This window comes from Salmo trutta, chromosome 13 (genome assembly GCF_901001165.1).
Source record: "Salmo trutta chromosome 13, fSalTru1.1, whole genome shotgun sequence".
NCBI lineage: Eukaryota > Metazoa > Chordata > Actinopteri > Salmoniformes > Salmonidae > Salmo > Salmo trutta.
The window spans coordinates 63,559,161-63,575,671 of NC_042969.1; the positions used below are offsets into that span (position 1 = coordinate 63,559,161).

The 16,511-nt window shown below is 42.0% G+C and overlaps 1 protein-coding gene across 4 annotated transcripts in view; it reads left to right on the top strand.

Moving 5' to 3' along the window:
- The first annotated feature begins 149 nt into the window (after positions 1–149).
- LOC115206284 (lissencephaly-1 homolog A) overlaps positions 150–16,511 on the top strand; it is a 77,874-nt gene continuing 61,512 nt past the window's right edge. Inside the window, exons 1-2 of one of the 4 annotated variants that reach the window (XM_029773058.1) lie at positions 208–390; positions 507–587. The gene's annotated coding sequence lies outside the window, so the exon portion shown is untranslated. Of the gene's footprint in view, positions 391–506; positions 588–1,764; positions 1,968–16,511 lie in introns of those variants that run through there. The other 3 variants (XM_029773059.1, XM_029773057.1, XM_029773060.1) reach the window with 3 other exon arrangements.

A 16,511-nucleotide genomic window follows, 5' to 3' on the forward strand; every position in this document is an offset into this window, starting at 1 on the left:
AAGAGAGATCAAATTCTGATAACATTCTGGAATCTGAATATCCACTATAAACAGGCGTCAATGACACCATTGACAGAGGCTGGCTAATGATGTGTTGTCAAAAATAGTGAGTGTTTACAGCTATTAAGTAAAATGATGGTAGTTTATCAGTGGGTGTTATTTAAGTAGGGCTGTGAGCGAAGGCGTACGCGCGCGTCGCTGTCAGTTTGCGAACGCAAGCGCGTCACCGACTCCGAAGGCAACTGTGGTAAGTAAAACAAGGATTGGTAGAGAGACAACTCTGCATACTTTAAACTCGAGATCAGAAGTCCCTTAATTTGGAACAAAAAACATAATCTTGGCTTTTATAACTGGCCGAACTTGTTAAAGGTCTTCAGGAGAAACTATAGGGTAAGTGTAAATTATTTTGCATCAGATATTGAGTATAGAAGAAATGCTAGGTGGGGAAAATGACGATGTGGCTGTAATTTTTGCGCCTCCTTTCTATGTCTCAAAATGGCGGACAGGCCGCTTGGAGCAGCAGGTAGCTGGTCATCAGAGTTGTAAATGACTGTGCTAACCAACTAGTGTCACTGGTCGATTTGCATGTAAGTAACTTATTAATCTGCTTTAAGTTACCATTTGATTCTAAGTTGCACCTATTTTTCCAAGTGTTGATCAAATTGATTCGATAATTTTATATCAACTTTACAGCTCACTACAAGGCAGCCAGGTAGCTAACTAATGTTGTTCAAGACAGTGGAAATAATCATCAATTATGTGTGTAGGTAGCTAACATAATTACGTAGTTTATGCACAGACTTGTTGTAATATCTTTTATCGATGTAGCTAGCTAACTTTAACTTCTATTTTGCAGAGTACATTGGTGAAGTTCAATTCATTACTTCAACTCGCATTCGAATTGTTAGGCTAGCTAGTGTGCGCGCTCTAGTCTAGTCTACCTTGCGTTCGCTTGGCGATCATATGTAGGTCATGATTTGAGACAGTTGTTATTAAACATACCGGCTACAAATACTTACCAACTAATGTGTGGTGTTGTCGAGTGTAAAACTACATCTAGCTATCTACTTGAACACTTTGTGACAAGCTAGATAACTTTAGCTAGGTAACGTTACCCACGATTTTAGAATGTTCAATAATGGAAAAGGGCGTATACAATCGGTTGTATTTAATTTATTTTGACAGCTATTTAGTAAGTAACTAGCTAAGTCTAAATATGTTGTTTTCCTAGTATTGGCCGAATGTCATGTGAAACAATAGATGTAGTCTGACATTTTGATACCTTTTTTAGCTCCGCTAGCTACCAAGCTAGTTGTATGTTTCCTGTGTAGCCACTGGCTAGCCTACTCCATCCATAACGTTACATCCAGGCAATTGGACAACTTGGAAAACATTTTGTGATCTGTCATCAGCAAGGCTCTACATTAGACCGGTAACGTTTTTACAGAAATCATTCACTGCAAGTTGGCTCTGTTTCACGAATGATCTAAGTCTGAATTTATGCATTCAGTTTATAAAAATAAGGGTGGAGCACAGTGGTGAAAAAAAGAGGAGTTGAAGGAAAACTACCATTTGCATTGACCAATAACTTCAGCTTGAAACCTATCTTTTCTAAAATACTTTTTCCTTTTATTTGGGGATTGATCACATGTGGGTTGAAAGGCAGTGATACCCTCTATTTGGTTAGAAAAGATGCCACCCCTCTCCTACTGCAGAATGGATCCTTCAGCCTGCATCGCTTTCCACTGAAACTGACAAGTCATTCTCTTCCTCGCCCGCCTTGTGGATGGTACCTCTGTCTTGTTTGTAGCCAGGATCCTTTGCTATACAGTCCTCCTCCCCTTAATGTACCATTTCATCCTGGACAGACCAGAGCTTGGCTACGCCTGTAAGGATTGCTGCAGCAGCTGATGCAACTGAAATGATGATGGAATTGTTTTAGGAGTGGAGCTTCAATTAATAACTCGGTAGCTATATTTCCTCCTTCAGTTGTAGCTAATGTGGTTCTATGGTTTCTATATCTATGCTGGTGAACCCTACTTGGTTGAATAGGTAAAGTCACTTGATGTAAGCAATCAGAGATGTTGATGTTCTAAGATCTGTTAATAGGCTACTTATTTGTGGTTGCTGGCTTGACAACCTTCCAGACTCAGTTAGAAAATAAAGCACATTATTATTGTGAGAATATAAACACACGTGTTGCTTCAAACGTATCTATTGTTGTGCAAAATGGCTAATCGGTAATCATTGAAATTGTTTCTCATAATGGCCTCAATACACACATGCTGTGTTTGGCTGTTATCAGAGGTGGGACTATGTCAACTGGACTGAATGTTCAGCCTGCTTTTCAGTTCTTTGAGTAGTACCTGACCAATAGCGACATTGAAAATTTGTTTTTTCAGGTTGCTCTGGGGAGGGTGTTTCATTACCCTCTGTGGAGGAGGAGGCAGGGTAAGGGAGATGGAGAGGATGAGGCAGGGTGTGTCATTTTTGTGAATGCCGAGTGCCTCACTGACAGTCAGCACCAGATGCCCACGTTACCCTGATTTGCGCTCCAGCCCAGAGGTCACAGTAGGATGGTGGCTGACCTTCAGCACAGGAGGACTGGTCTAACACACACACACACACACACACACACACCGCTAGTAATGACCTGCCAGGCCAGCAGCTCCCCTCCATTCTCTGGATCGGGGACAGCCAGGTTGGGTTCACCTTCACATGACGGCTTGGTGCCACTGCTCATTCAATGGGTTTTGTATTGGAAATCAGTCTTTCCAGGATTCTGTAATCCCACATTTTTTTTATCAATGATTTCCTGCATATTATGCGAGGACTTGGAGATCACTGCACTATTTCCGCATAAGTCAAATCATCGTAATATTGTTGCATAAAACTGACCCATCACCGCAGTACAAAAAGGCCTGCTATTTCAACCTATCACTGCACATTTACTGCATACTTTGGTTCAATCAAGCCAACTCTCACCCAAGAATGTTCCCCAAATTTGTCAATAAATGCATGTCAGAATTGCCTTAGCATACTTAGGCATTTTTGCCAGAACATCCTGGGAAGACTGGGAGATATGTTGACAGTATGTGTAATATCTGTCATCTCATGCCATTGTTCTATATAGCAGCTTGATTCCCAAATCCTGTAATACATAACTAAAAATGGATAATGTCTTTATCCTTGATTTGCACAGTGCACTGCATAGCCTACATGGATCAATTGAAAATGTACTGAAAACCCTTAATTTTGTCTTTGTTTTCATCAGTTTAATGTTGGCCTATGTGCAGTCAACTCGGATTTGTTAAGTAGCCTTATCCTATGCAATTTTGGTGCATTTTAAAGCACTTTGAGATTAATTATGTAATGAATAGCATTATAAAAGTTTGTCTTGAGTCAGTGGTTTAGCTACCACTCACTGATGTCTTGCCCTGGCCTGTAGCAGCACCTCTTCTCAGATTCTCCCAGTCCTGTTTGTAGCACAGACCACAGTGTTGCTGCTGAGCACAGCACTCCCCCAGAGGATGTTTACTTTGATCTGCTAATCATGGCTTTTCTATCAGGGGATTCTGACAGCATTGATGGCCAGACCATGCTTTATTGGCTTCACTTTGCTTCTCGGCAGCAGCAGTGCACATTCAGTCACTGCACTCGATCATGGTTCCTCCCTCCTGCCATCTGTTTCAATTGGACTGCTTAAATATGCATGGAAGGAAGAATAGCCAAGATTGACTTCTCTCGCTAGGATGTGGCTAGTCAACAAGGCTAAGATATGTTCCGTTTATGTGTTAAGTTTAAGAATGAATGCTTTATGTGAATGAATAGTAGCAGCAGCCTTCCATTTTATCCCTGGATACTTTAGCTTGTATAATAGCCATTGCAGCCAGCCCAGTTGATAACCCCTGGAAGACTGCACTGTGTGCCAGATGTTCAATCCCGTCATTAGCAATTAGTGATAAAGCTCTTCAAATAATTTCTGCAGAAGTGCCCTGCCCGCCTAGAAGGGAAATACTGTGCAAAGCTGGTAATTATTTACAGAATAACTAGCTCAAATCCCATCTATGTATGTAGCCTAGGCTATGTTGGAGGTTCTGGCTATTCCAGCTGTTATTTTAGAAGAGATCCCCCCCCCCCCCCCCCCCCACATGCTGGTGTTATGGCAGGGCAGCTTATTCAGTGTGTTGGTGCGTGATGATAGCGGGGTGGTTGTTGTCCCCGATGATCTTTTTGGCTTTCCTGTGACATTGGGTGGTGTAGGGGTCCTGGAGGGCAGGTAGTTTGCCCCCGGTGATGCGTTGTGCTGACCTCGCTACCCTCTGGAGAGCCTTGCGGTTGTGGGCGGTGCAGTTGCCGTACCAGGCAGTGATACAGCCCGACAGGATGCTTTCGATTGTGCACCCGTAAAACCCTCAACTTTTATGTGCCAAAACAAATTTCTTCAACCTCCTGAGGTTGAAGAGGCGCTGTTGATGTAGCGCCTTCTTCACCACACTGTCTGTGTGGGTGGACCATTTCAGTTTGTCCGTGATGTGTACGCCGAGGAACTTGGACGCTTTCCACCTTCTCCACTGCTGTCCCGTCGATGTGGATGGGGTGTGCTCCCTCTGCTGTTTCCTGAAGTCCACGATCATCTCCTTTGTTTTGTTGAGTGTGAGGTTATTTTCCAGACACCACACTCCGAGGGCTCTCACCTCCTCCCTATAGGCTGTCTTGTCATCGTTGGTATTCAAGCCTACTACTGTTGTGTCATCTGCAAACTTGATGATTGTGTTGGAGGCGTGCTTGGCCATATAGTCATGGGTGAACAGGGAGTACAGGAGGGGGCTGAGCACACACCCTTGTGGGGCCCCAGAGTTGAGGATCAGCGGAGTGGAGGTGATGTTTCCTACCTTCACCACCTGGGTGCGGCTCGTCAGGAAGTCCAGGACCCAGTTGCACAGGGTGGGGTTGAGACCCATTGTCTCGAGCTTAATGACGAGCTTGGAGGGTACTGTGGTGTTGAATGCTGAGCTGTAATCGATGAACAGCATTCTTACATAGGTATTCCTCTTGTCCAGGTGGGTTAGTGCAGTGTGATTGCGATTGCATCTGTGGACTAGAGGTCGACCGATTGTTAATCGGAATGGCCGATTTTAATTGGGGCCGATTTCAAGTTTTCATAACAATCGCTAATCGTTTTTTTGGCTTTTTTTTTTTTTAACCTTTATTTAACTAGGCAAGCCAGATTAAGAACACATTCTTATTTTCAATGACGGCCTAGGAACTGCCTTGTTCAGGAGGAATTAGGGGGTTCGTTTTTGCAACCTTCTGGTTACTAGTCCAACGCTCTAACCACCTGCCTTACATTGCACTCCACGAGGAGCCTGCATGGCAGGCTGACTACCTGTTACACGAGGGCAGCAAGAAGCCAAGGTAAGTTGCTAGCTAGCATTAAACGTATCTTATAAAAAACTATCAATCTTAACGTAATCACTAGTTAACTACACATGGTTGATGATATTACTAGTTTATCTAACGTGTCCTGCGTTGCATATAATCGATGCGGTGCCTGTTCATTTCTCATCGAATCACAGCCTACTTCGACAAACGGGTGATGATTTAACAAGTGCATTTGCGAAAAAAAGCACTGTCGTTGCACCAATGTACCTAACCATAAACGTCAATGCCTTTCTTTAAAATCAATACACAAGTATATATTTTTAAACCTGCATATTTAGTTACCATTGCCTGCTAACATGAAATTGTGTCACTTCTCTTGCGTTCATTGCCTGGCTCGTTGCGAACTAATTTGCCAGAATTTTACTTATGACATACCATTGAAGGTTGTGCAATGTAACAGGAATATTTAGACTTAGGGATGCCACCCGTTAGATAAAATACGGACCGGTTCCGTATTTCACTGAAAGAAAAAAGCGTTTTGGTTTCGAGAGAGTTTCCGGACTCGACCATATTAATGACCTAAGGCTCGTATTTCTGTGTGTATTATAATTACGTCTATGATTTGATAGAGCAGTCTGACTGAGCGGTGGTAGGCACCAGCAGGCTCGTAAGCATTCATTCAAACAGCACTTTACTGCATTTTGCCAGCAGCCCTTCGCAATGCATTGCGCTGTTTATGACTTCAAGCCTGTCAACTCCCAAGATTAGGCTGGTGTAACCGATGTGAAATGGCTAGCTAGTTAGCGGGTGCGCGCTAATAGCGTTTCAAACGTCACTCGTTCTGAGACTTGGGAGTGGTTGTTCCCCTTGCTCTGCTTCGAGGGTGGATGTGCTCCTGGTTCGAGCCCAGGTAGGAGCGAGGAGAGGGACGGAAGCTATACTGTTACACTGACAATACTAAAGTGCCTATAAGAACATCCAATAGTCAAAGGTATATGAAATACAAATCGTATAGAGAGAAATAGTCCTATAATTCCTATAATAACTACAACCTAAAACTTCTTACCTAAGAATATTGAAGACTCATGTTAAAAGGAACCACCAGCTTTCATATGTTCCCATGTTCTGAGCAAGGCACTTAAACGTTAGCTTTCTTACATGGCACATATTGCGCTTTTACTTTCTTCTCCAACACTTTGTTTTGCATTATTTAAACCAAATTGAACATGTTTCATTATTTATGAGGCTAAATTGATTTTGCTGTATTATATTAAGTTAAAATAAGTGTTCATTCAGTATTGTTGTAATTGTCATTACAAACCAAAAAAATAGGCCGATTAATCTGCAGAGACTTTTTTGGGCCTCCAATAATCGGCATCAGCGTTGAAAAATCATAATCGGTCGACCTCTACTGTGGACCTATTGGGGCGATAAGCAAATTGGAGTGTGTCTAGAGTGTCAGGTATGGTCGAGGTGATATGATCCTTGACCAGTCTCAAACACTTCATGATGACGGAAGTGAGTGCTATAGAGCGATAGTAGTTTAGCTCAATGGTGGCCTTTCTTGAAGCATGTGGAAACAGCAGACTGGGATAGGGTTTGATTGAATATGTCTGTAAACACACCAGCCAGCTAGTCTGTGCGTGCTCTGAGGACGCGGCTAGGGATGCTGTCTGGGCCGGCAGCCTTGCGAGGGTTAACAGGTTTATGTTTTACTCATGTTGGCTGTGGTGAAGGAGAGTCTGTAGGTTTTGGTAGCGGGCAGTGTCAGTGGCACTGTATTGTCCTCAAAGCGAGCAAAGAAGTTGTTTAGTTCGTCTGGGAGCAAGACGTCGGTGTCTGCGATTGGGATGGTTATTCTTTTTGTAATCTGTGATTGACTGTAGACCCTGCCTTGTGTCTGAGCCGTTGAATTGAGACTCTACTTTGTCTCTATACTGACGCATAGCTTGTTTGATTGCCTTGCGGAGGGAATAGCTACACTCTTTGTATTCGGTCATGTTTCCAGTCGCCATGCCATGATTAAACACAGTGGTTCGCGCTTTCTTTTTTGCGCGTATGCTGCCATCATTCCACAGTTTCTGGTTGGGGAAGGTTTTAATAGTCACCGTTGGTACAACATCACCGATGCACTTGTTAATGAACTCACCCACCTAATCAGCGTATACATCAATATTGTCTGAGGCTAACCGGAACATATCCCAGTCCACGTGATCGAAGCAATCTTGAAGCGTGGAATCAGATTGGTTGGACCAGCGTTGAACAGACCTGAGCATGGGCGTTTTCTGTTTAAGTGTCTGTCTATAGGCTGGGAGCAACAAAATAGAGTCATGGTCAGATTTGCCAAAAGGAGGGTGAGGAAGGGCTTAGTATGCGTCTCGGGAGTTAGAGTAGCAATGATCCAGAATGCTGCCAGCCCGGGTCGCGCATTCGATATGCTGATAAAATTTAGGGAGCCTTGTTTTCAGATTAGCTTTGTTAAAATCCCCAGCTACAATAAATGCAGCTTCAAGATATGTGGTTTCCAGGTTACATAGTTTACATTAAGTTCTTTCAGGGCCGTCACGGTATCTGCTTGGGGAATATACACGGCTGTGATTATAATCAAAGCGAATTCTCTTGGTAAATTGGGCGGCAGGTAGCCTAGTGGTTAGAGCGTTGGACTAGTAACCGAAAGGTTGCAAGATCGAATCCCCGTGCTGACGAGGTAAGAATCTGTCATTCTGCCCCTGAACAAGGCAGTTAACCCACTGTTCCAAGGCTGTCATTTAAAATAAGAATTTGTTCTTAACTGACTTGCCTAGTTAAATAAAGGTAAAATTTAAAAAAAGAATGCGGTCGGCATTTGAATTCTAGGTCAGGTGAACAAAAGGACTTGTGTTCCTGTATGTTATGATTTCACCACGACTCATTAATCATAAGGCAACACCCCCGCCCTTCTTACCAGAGAGATGTTTGTTCCTGTCGGCGCAATGCGTGAAGAAACCGGGTGGCTGTTCTGACTAACGTATCCCGAGTGAGCCATGTTTCTGTTAAACAGAATGTTACAATCTCTGTCTCTGTGGAAGGCAACCCTTGCTCGAGTTTCTTCTACTTTGTTGTCAAGAGACTGGACGAGTAGTATACTCTGGAGCGACGTGCCCGTCTACGAAACCTGACCAGAAGACCGCTCCGTCTGCGGCGCCGTTGTTTTGGGTCGTGTACTGGGATCTGATCCATTGGGTGGTGGTCCAAACATAGGATCCGCTTCGGGAAAGTAATATTCATGGTCGAAATGTTGGTAAGGTGACGTTGCTCTTATATCCAATAGTTCTTCCCGGCTGTATGTAATAAGACTTAAGATTTCCTGGGGTAACAGTGTAAGAAATAATACATAAATTATTACCAGTTACATGAATCCCCTTTCCGATTTGTTTGGGGCATCTGGGGAAAAAAGCTTGTCCGGAGAAGACAAGGTGAGCGCTACCATCAGTCCTGTGTCATGCCAACAGTAAAGCATCCTGAGACCATTCATGTGTGGGGTTGCTTCTCAGCCAAGGGAGTGGGCTCACTCACAATTGTGCCTAAGAACATAGCCATGAATAAAGAATGGTACCAACACACAGAGCAACTTCTCCCAACCATCCAGGAACAGTTTGGTGACGAACAATGCCTTTTCCAGCATGATGGAGCACCTTGCCTTTAGGAAAAAGTTTTAACTAAGTGGCTCGGGGAACAAAACATTGATATTTTGGGTCCATGGCCAGGAAACTCCCCAGACCTTAATCCCATTGAGAACTTGTGGTCAATCCTCAAGAGGCGGGTGGACAAACAAAAACCCACAAATTCTGACAAACTCCAAGCATTGATTATGCAAGAATGGGCTGCCATCAGTCAGGATGTGGCCCAGAAGTTAATTGACAGCATGCCAGGGCAGATTGCAGAGGTCTTGAAAAAGAAGGGTCAACACTGCAAATATTGACTTTTTGCATCAACTTCACGTAATTGTCAATAAAAGCCTTTGACACTTATGAAATGCTTGTAATTATACTTCAGTATTCCATAGTAACATCTGACAAAAATATCTAAAGACACTGAAGCAGCAAACTTTGACACAAATATTAATTTCCACATTCTCAGAACGTTTGGCCACAACTATGTAAACTTCTGTCCCACTGGAATTGTGACACAGTGAATTATAACAATTGTTGGAAAAATTACTTGTCATGCACAAAGTAGATGTCCTAACCGACTTGCCAAAACTATAGTTTGTTAACAAGAAATTTGTGGAGTGGTTGAAATGCGAGTTTTAATGACTCCGACCTAAGTCTATGTAAACATCCGACTTCAACTGGAGTAACCAAAAAAGTGTTGTACAAATCAAAAATATATTTGAGATTCTTCAGTGTAGCCACGCTTTGCCTTGATGACAGCTTTGCACACTTTTGGTATTCTCTCAACCAACTTCACCTGGGATGCTTTTCCAACAGTCTCGAAGGAGTTCCCACATATACTGAGCACTTGTTGGCTGCTTTTCCTTCACTCTGCAGTCCAACTCATCCCAAACCATCTTAATTGGGTTGAGGTTGGGTGATTGTGAGGCCAGCACTCATCACTCTCCTCTCCTTGGCAAAATAGCCCTGACACAGCCTGGAGGTGTTTAATCATTGTCATGTTGAAAAACAAATGATAGTCCCACTAAGCACTAGTCATATGGGATGGCGTATCGCTTCAGAATGCTGTGGCCATGCTGTTTAAGTGTGCCGCCTCCATGCATCACGGTGGGAACCACACATGCGTAGATCTGTTCACCTACTCTGTGTCTCACAAAGACACAGCGGTTTGAACCAAAAATCTCACATTTGGACTCACAAAGGACAGATTTCCACCGGTCTAATGTCCGTTTCTTGGCCCAAGCAAGTCTCTTATTGGTGTCTTTTAGTAGTGGTTTCTTTGCAGTAATTCAACCATGAAGGCCTGATTTCATGCAGTCTCCCCTGAACACTTGATGTTGATGTGTCTGTTAATTGAACTCTGAAGCATTTATTTGGGCTGCAATTTGAGGCTGTAACTAATGAACTTATCCTCTGCAGCAGAGGTAACTCTAGGTCTTCCTTTCCTGTGGTGGTCCTCATGAGATTCAGTTTCATAGCACTTGATTGTTTGACTGCACTTGAAGAAACTTTCAATGTTCTTGAAATGTTCTGTGTTGACTGACCTTCATGTCTTAAAATGATGGCCTGTCGTTTCTATGCTTATTTAAGCTGTTTTTGCTTTAATATGGATTTGGTCTTTTACCAAATAGGGCTATCTTCTGTATACCACCTCTACCTTGTCACCACACAACTGATTTGGCTCAAATGCATTAAGGAGATTCCACAAATTAACTTTTAACATGGCAGACCTGTTCATTTAAATGCATTCCAGGTGACTACCTCATGAAGCTGGTTGTGAGAATGAGTGTGCGAAGCTGTTATAAAGGCAAAGGGTGGCGACTTTGAAAAATCTCATTTTTGTTTTATTTAACACTTTGTTGGTTACTGTGATTCCATGTGTTATTTCATAGTTGATGTCTTCACTATTATTCTACAATGTAAAAAAATAAAATAACCCTGGAATGAGTAGGTGTCAACTTTTGACTGGTACTGTAAATAAAAGCATTCACTGTGAAAGTTGATACATGTAGGCCCTTCATATATAGGCTATGCATATAATTTTGTTAAATTGTTCCAATCTTTTTTTTGTTTCTCAAACCGTGAGCAACACCTGTGAAACTCAATTTCTCTAATGTTGATTCACACGGGACTAGTATTATCAGAGGACCTCAGAGTTTGCCCAAAAACTGTTATTCTGGCTCGAATTATTACGCTCCTGCCATGTATAAATGAATGACATTTCAGATTCGGATGGGACTAAAATGACGTGGTGTTTTGTGCACGTAATTACATTACCCGACCACTCCCAGTGAAACTTATCACATCTGAGTTGGGCTAAAGAAATGTAGGAGCCCATTTGAAAAATGAGGTGACAAGTAGTTTTCTTTCTAGTAGTGGTGCAAGGATGAGTGTCAATCTGTGCTCAGTGTATTCTTCGTGGCACTCGGGCTGCGGCATAGGGAAGTAATCATTGCAACAATTATGATCAGATTTATTTTCACTTTTCTACGTGCACTGGTGCTCCTAAATAAAAATTCCAGGTCCCACAGCAAAATATTTAGGTGCATATGCAAGTAAAATGGTCGCACTGTAGAGCCCTGGCCCGTAGCGATTTATTCATCCAATAACCACAGCAGTCACGTGACAGACGAGAGGTAGTCGGGGCCCTGCATTCATAAAGCTGGTGCTAATCTAGGATCAGTTTTGCTTTTCAAATAGACAGACCTGATCCTAGATCAACTTTCCTAAACCGAGAGGCTTTGAGTACAGGCCCAGGGCTTCAACATTTAATGTACTCTATATTCAAAGCCATTTTGGATTGTTGTGGGGGTGGCGACAGCAAAGGAATCATGCTATTGTGATTGGTACTTGGATGTGGGAATCTGGGAAAGGGAATGCAGTGATATTGGACTTGCCCCTGGGCAGGGATTCTTCTAAATCCCTATTGCTGTATTCTTTGTTTGGCACAGTATGGTAGAGCTGCTAAATAGCACGTGTGCGCCACCCATTGTTTCCATCATTCTATAGAAGTGTACCGCTGAAGCATTTGCCATTCCTTTGTTCATGGCTTTGTTTTTTTGGACTTCAGAAAGGCATTGACTAAATGCAATATCAGTGTACATTACTATTGTAAGGATTAAGATGTGAAGAAATTCAAAGGTTATTTGCTGGGTTCTGTTCGCCTGTTGACTCATGCTTACATCTCTCTAGATTTTGATCTTTGATATGCTACTGTAGGCCTACAGCTAATCTGCTTGCTGCTTTTTTTATTCTTTACATTTATAGTCAGATGTGTCAACTAGCCTACTAGTCTTAGTTGATTGTAAATCAAGATATTGTAAATTCACCTACACCCCACTGTTTTAAGGCTGAGAACTTGCCTCAGTCTGCATTTTTATAACATTACCTACATGTTTTCAAACATTGTTTTCCTGTTTTTAGTGTCGGAGTGTTGACCAAGAAAGATTCCCTGTGAATTGAGCCATTCTTAGAATATTGAGTCCTTACTGTGCCATGCCTGACAGGGCTCTATGCTGACTTTCTTTTACAAGGAGTAGGTTTGCGCCTAAGTTGAAAAATGTAGGCGCATACAGAAATTCAGGAGCACAATGAAAAATATTAGAGATGAACTATTAAAAGTCTAAGCCGTTGGGGGGGGTTCTTAGCTGACAGTTAAAAAAGATACAAAATTAAAAATAAGTTATGGATCATTTTGCTTTTTGATTTTGAATTTTAGGACTCCTTTAGGTATAAAAAAAGTGATAATTTGATTACAATTTTGAATTTGGCCTTTAAAACTACCTTCGTACTTCCTTTAATTTTTTAAAAACCGGTACTGGTTACCTTCAGACGAGTCCTGTGACTGTTTGCACGCTACTAACAGAATTTGGCACATCGACTGTACCGTCTATAGACTAGTCCCTTGACACTTGTGGGGGTCGTAGAGCAAAGCGGAGACCACCATCGTGTTTGAGTCTCCCCTTTTCTAGGTTAAACCGTTTGGACGCTACAGACGTTTTTGTGGGAAGAACGATTATCGGTATGTTTCATGGTCTGATAAACACAGCTCCAGCTTTTTCACTGCAGATGCGGAAGTGTGACATTGGCAAATGCTGGTATCTCTAGCTTAAACTGACGGGTTTCGATTAAAAAAATTACTTAGATTGATGCAGAATACATTATTTTTCTCGGCCACACTGATGCTCCTAACATAAAATTCCAGGTCCGTCAACGAAAATATGTATGTGCATATGCGAGTTAAATGGTCGCACTGTAGAGCCCTGCCTGACCACAGGGGAAAGTTGGAGAACTCTGAACAAAGACACACACATCATCTTGGCTATGATGATAATCAAGATTATTGGCATAGTCTGCTGCTGTTTCACTATTGAAATCATTCAGCAGGCCGTTTTTAAACTGTTCCTGGGTCGCTAATTATTGGTTACCAGGTCGTTAGATAGCTAGGTAACATGACTGAACAGCGTTTGGTAATGTAGCCATCTAACAACCTGGTAACCTGACAGTAGGTCTAGGCAAATGTGATTGGCATGGAAAGAAAGGAAAGGGTTCTGCTACTCATGAGATGTGACAATGACATGCAGATCATTATGCATGTATAGTCCTTTCTCCCAGTCCGCCAGCCAAGTCACAGGTAGGCCTTAACAAATATTGGCAAATCAGCCATTCTATGCAGTTTCCTATTATACACTGAACAATATGAATTTAAATTCAATGTTTTGTATTGCGTGTGAATTGTGAATTTCAGTGACAGGTTTTTGCGTAGCACATATGCAGAACGTTTGGAAAACGGGAACGAGCATCTGGGGGACGTGGCGAACAGGATGCTAGAACTTATTTTTTCCCCCCCCTGTGGTATCGCGATATGTCTTGGTATTGTGTTACTTGGCCTGGTATTATACAGTTAGTAAAATGTTGGTATTGTGACAACACTAGCGCCAACAGTGTAGTTACTACTGACAAAGAATGTTAAAGAGCAATGTCGAACACAATACACAAATTACACACAGAAGCCAGCTATTAATAGTAAAAAATATCTAGTTTGGGAAATCAACATGTTAGGTTGCACTACAGTCATTTAGCAGGCTCTTATCCAGAGCAAGCCTACTGCTTTCATGTTGCCAGCCTTATACACTCCAGGCAGGGGCTACGACACATCGGAGCAACCAATGCAGTGTTCTATCTGCAACGTTGTGAACGATTCACCTCACTGAACAAACCCCTGAGACTTTCCCCCTGCAGTCAGTGTATGACAGGGTGGTTACCGCTGGCACGGTGATGACATCAGTGTTCATAGGTCAGGTCCCTGTAGCTCAGTTGGTAGAGCATGGTGTTTGCAACACCAGGGTTGTGGGTTCGATTCCCACGGGGGGCCAGCACAGAAAAAAAATGTATGATATGTATGAAATTGTATGAAATTGTATGCATTCACTACTGTAAGTCGCTCTGGATAAGAGCGTCTGCTAAATGACGTAAATGTAAATGTAGGTGGTGCTCAGGGCACTTCACATTCACAGCAGAGTTCAAGCCAAAGCCCCGTGTATCTTTCCTCTAGCTATCTGCTGCAGATAGCCAGTTCTGACTGCACTGCTACATCAGTGTCAAGTCCACCAACTGCTGATAAAGAACCACTGATTCCGGTATTCCTCGTTGCTGGTTTTGTGTAGAATCTATTGTATGGCTAACCCCATTTAGTTGACTGGTCAAATAAAAAAAATAAACATTGGTTTGATTGGCTGTTGGTCGACCAAATTGTTTTTTTGATGAGCTGTGGCAAATAAACAAAAAAAATGTAATGGCACACGAGACACTTGAGTGGACTAATCCATTGTTGAGGCCGCAGGGATGGCACACCAGTATCACCAGTTGTACATTTACCGTTAATTACTATAGTTTCTCACCTACAGTTAAGACAAAGTAATTTTTCTTTGCCTCAAAAAGGTAAAGAAAGTCGGTTTTTAAATAATTGAAAAAAGGCTACGTTGAGGAACTATTGTCAATTTGAGCGATCTTTCTACAACCACTCATCATGAAAGGTGAAAAAAATGTCAAGCTCAGATCCGGTGGAAATGTCATAAAGGCCTACCTGATTATTTACTTATGCAAATAGCGTACTGCTGTGTCTGTCAGGAGTTCACTGGTGCAGTAAACTGAGGGCCCAGAATATTTTATAAAATTGTTCCAGTTTGCTAGAGCAAGCTCCAGGCCAGACCCAAGTTAATAGTTGATACAATGTTTCAAGTTCCTTGCAGACAGGCAGTGCATAGCAAATGTGATTTCTAGGATATATATTTTTGTCATGCTATTTTCTAACTGTGGGCTGCAATGTTTTTATTTATTGGCAATGGTAATAGAAGTTTTAGATTTTTCATTTAGATAGATTTGATTAACCACGTGACATTTATTTTGAGATATAAAGACTTCATTATAAATGAAAATAATAACTGGCACGCAGATCAGTAGAGATGGTATGATAACTTGGCACCGCTGGTGTAGCATATTACCTTCAACTAGAAGTTGCCTAATGGCAGAATCTGGGAAGGCCAGCAGCAGCGGGAGGAAGAGGGGCGGGTCTGGAACAGGATTTTTTTGTCTTCTGGTTAGGCTATAATCTCTGGCTCCTTTAATTTGTCTTAATTTTTAATTGCTGTGCTTAAGCGTCAGACAGTAACCTACATATAGTGGATTTTATTCAAACATAGTGTGTTTGGAAAAATACATATTTAAAAAAAGTCTACCAATGAATTGGTCGAAAGAACAGATGACTCGGTCAACCAAGATTTTTTTTGTTAGGGACAGCCCTAATCTATTGACTAGGCACCCTCTGATTTTATATGTTTTGTCTCTAGATTTGATGTAGGTACTTCTCCTGCTGCTCTGTCAAAGGGTTCCCTTTCTCTTGCAAAAAAGCAACAGGTGGAAATTCCCCAGCCTTAGGGTCACCTAGGCTACAAGTTGACTGATAAAAGGAATGTATTGAATGTTCTTCCAGTAGGTTACAATTGGAGGTTGACCGATTAATCGCAGTGGCAGATTTTTAAAATGGGGACGATTTTTCAAGTTTTCGTAACAATCGGTAATCTTTTTTTTTTTTTACCATATTAATGACCTAAGGCTCGTATTTCTGTGTGTTTATATTATAATCAAGTCTTGATATTTGATAGAGCAGTCTGACTGAGTGGTAGTAGGCAGCAGCAGGCTCGTAAGCATTCATTCAAACCGCACTTTCCTCCGTTTGCCAGCAGCTTTTCGCAATGCTTGAAGCACAGTGCTGTTTATGACTTTAAGCCTATCAACTCCTGAGATTAGGCTGGAAATACTATAGTGCCTATAAGAACATCCAATAGTCAAAGGTCTATGAAATACAAATGGTATAGAGCGAAATAGTCCTATAATAACTACAACCTAAAACTGGGAATATTGACGACTGAAGTTAAAAAACTTTTCATATGTTCTGAGCAAGGAACTTAAACG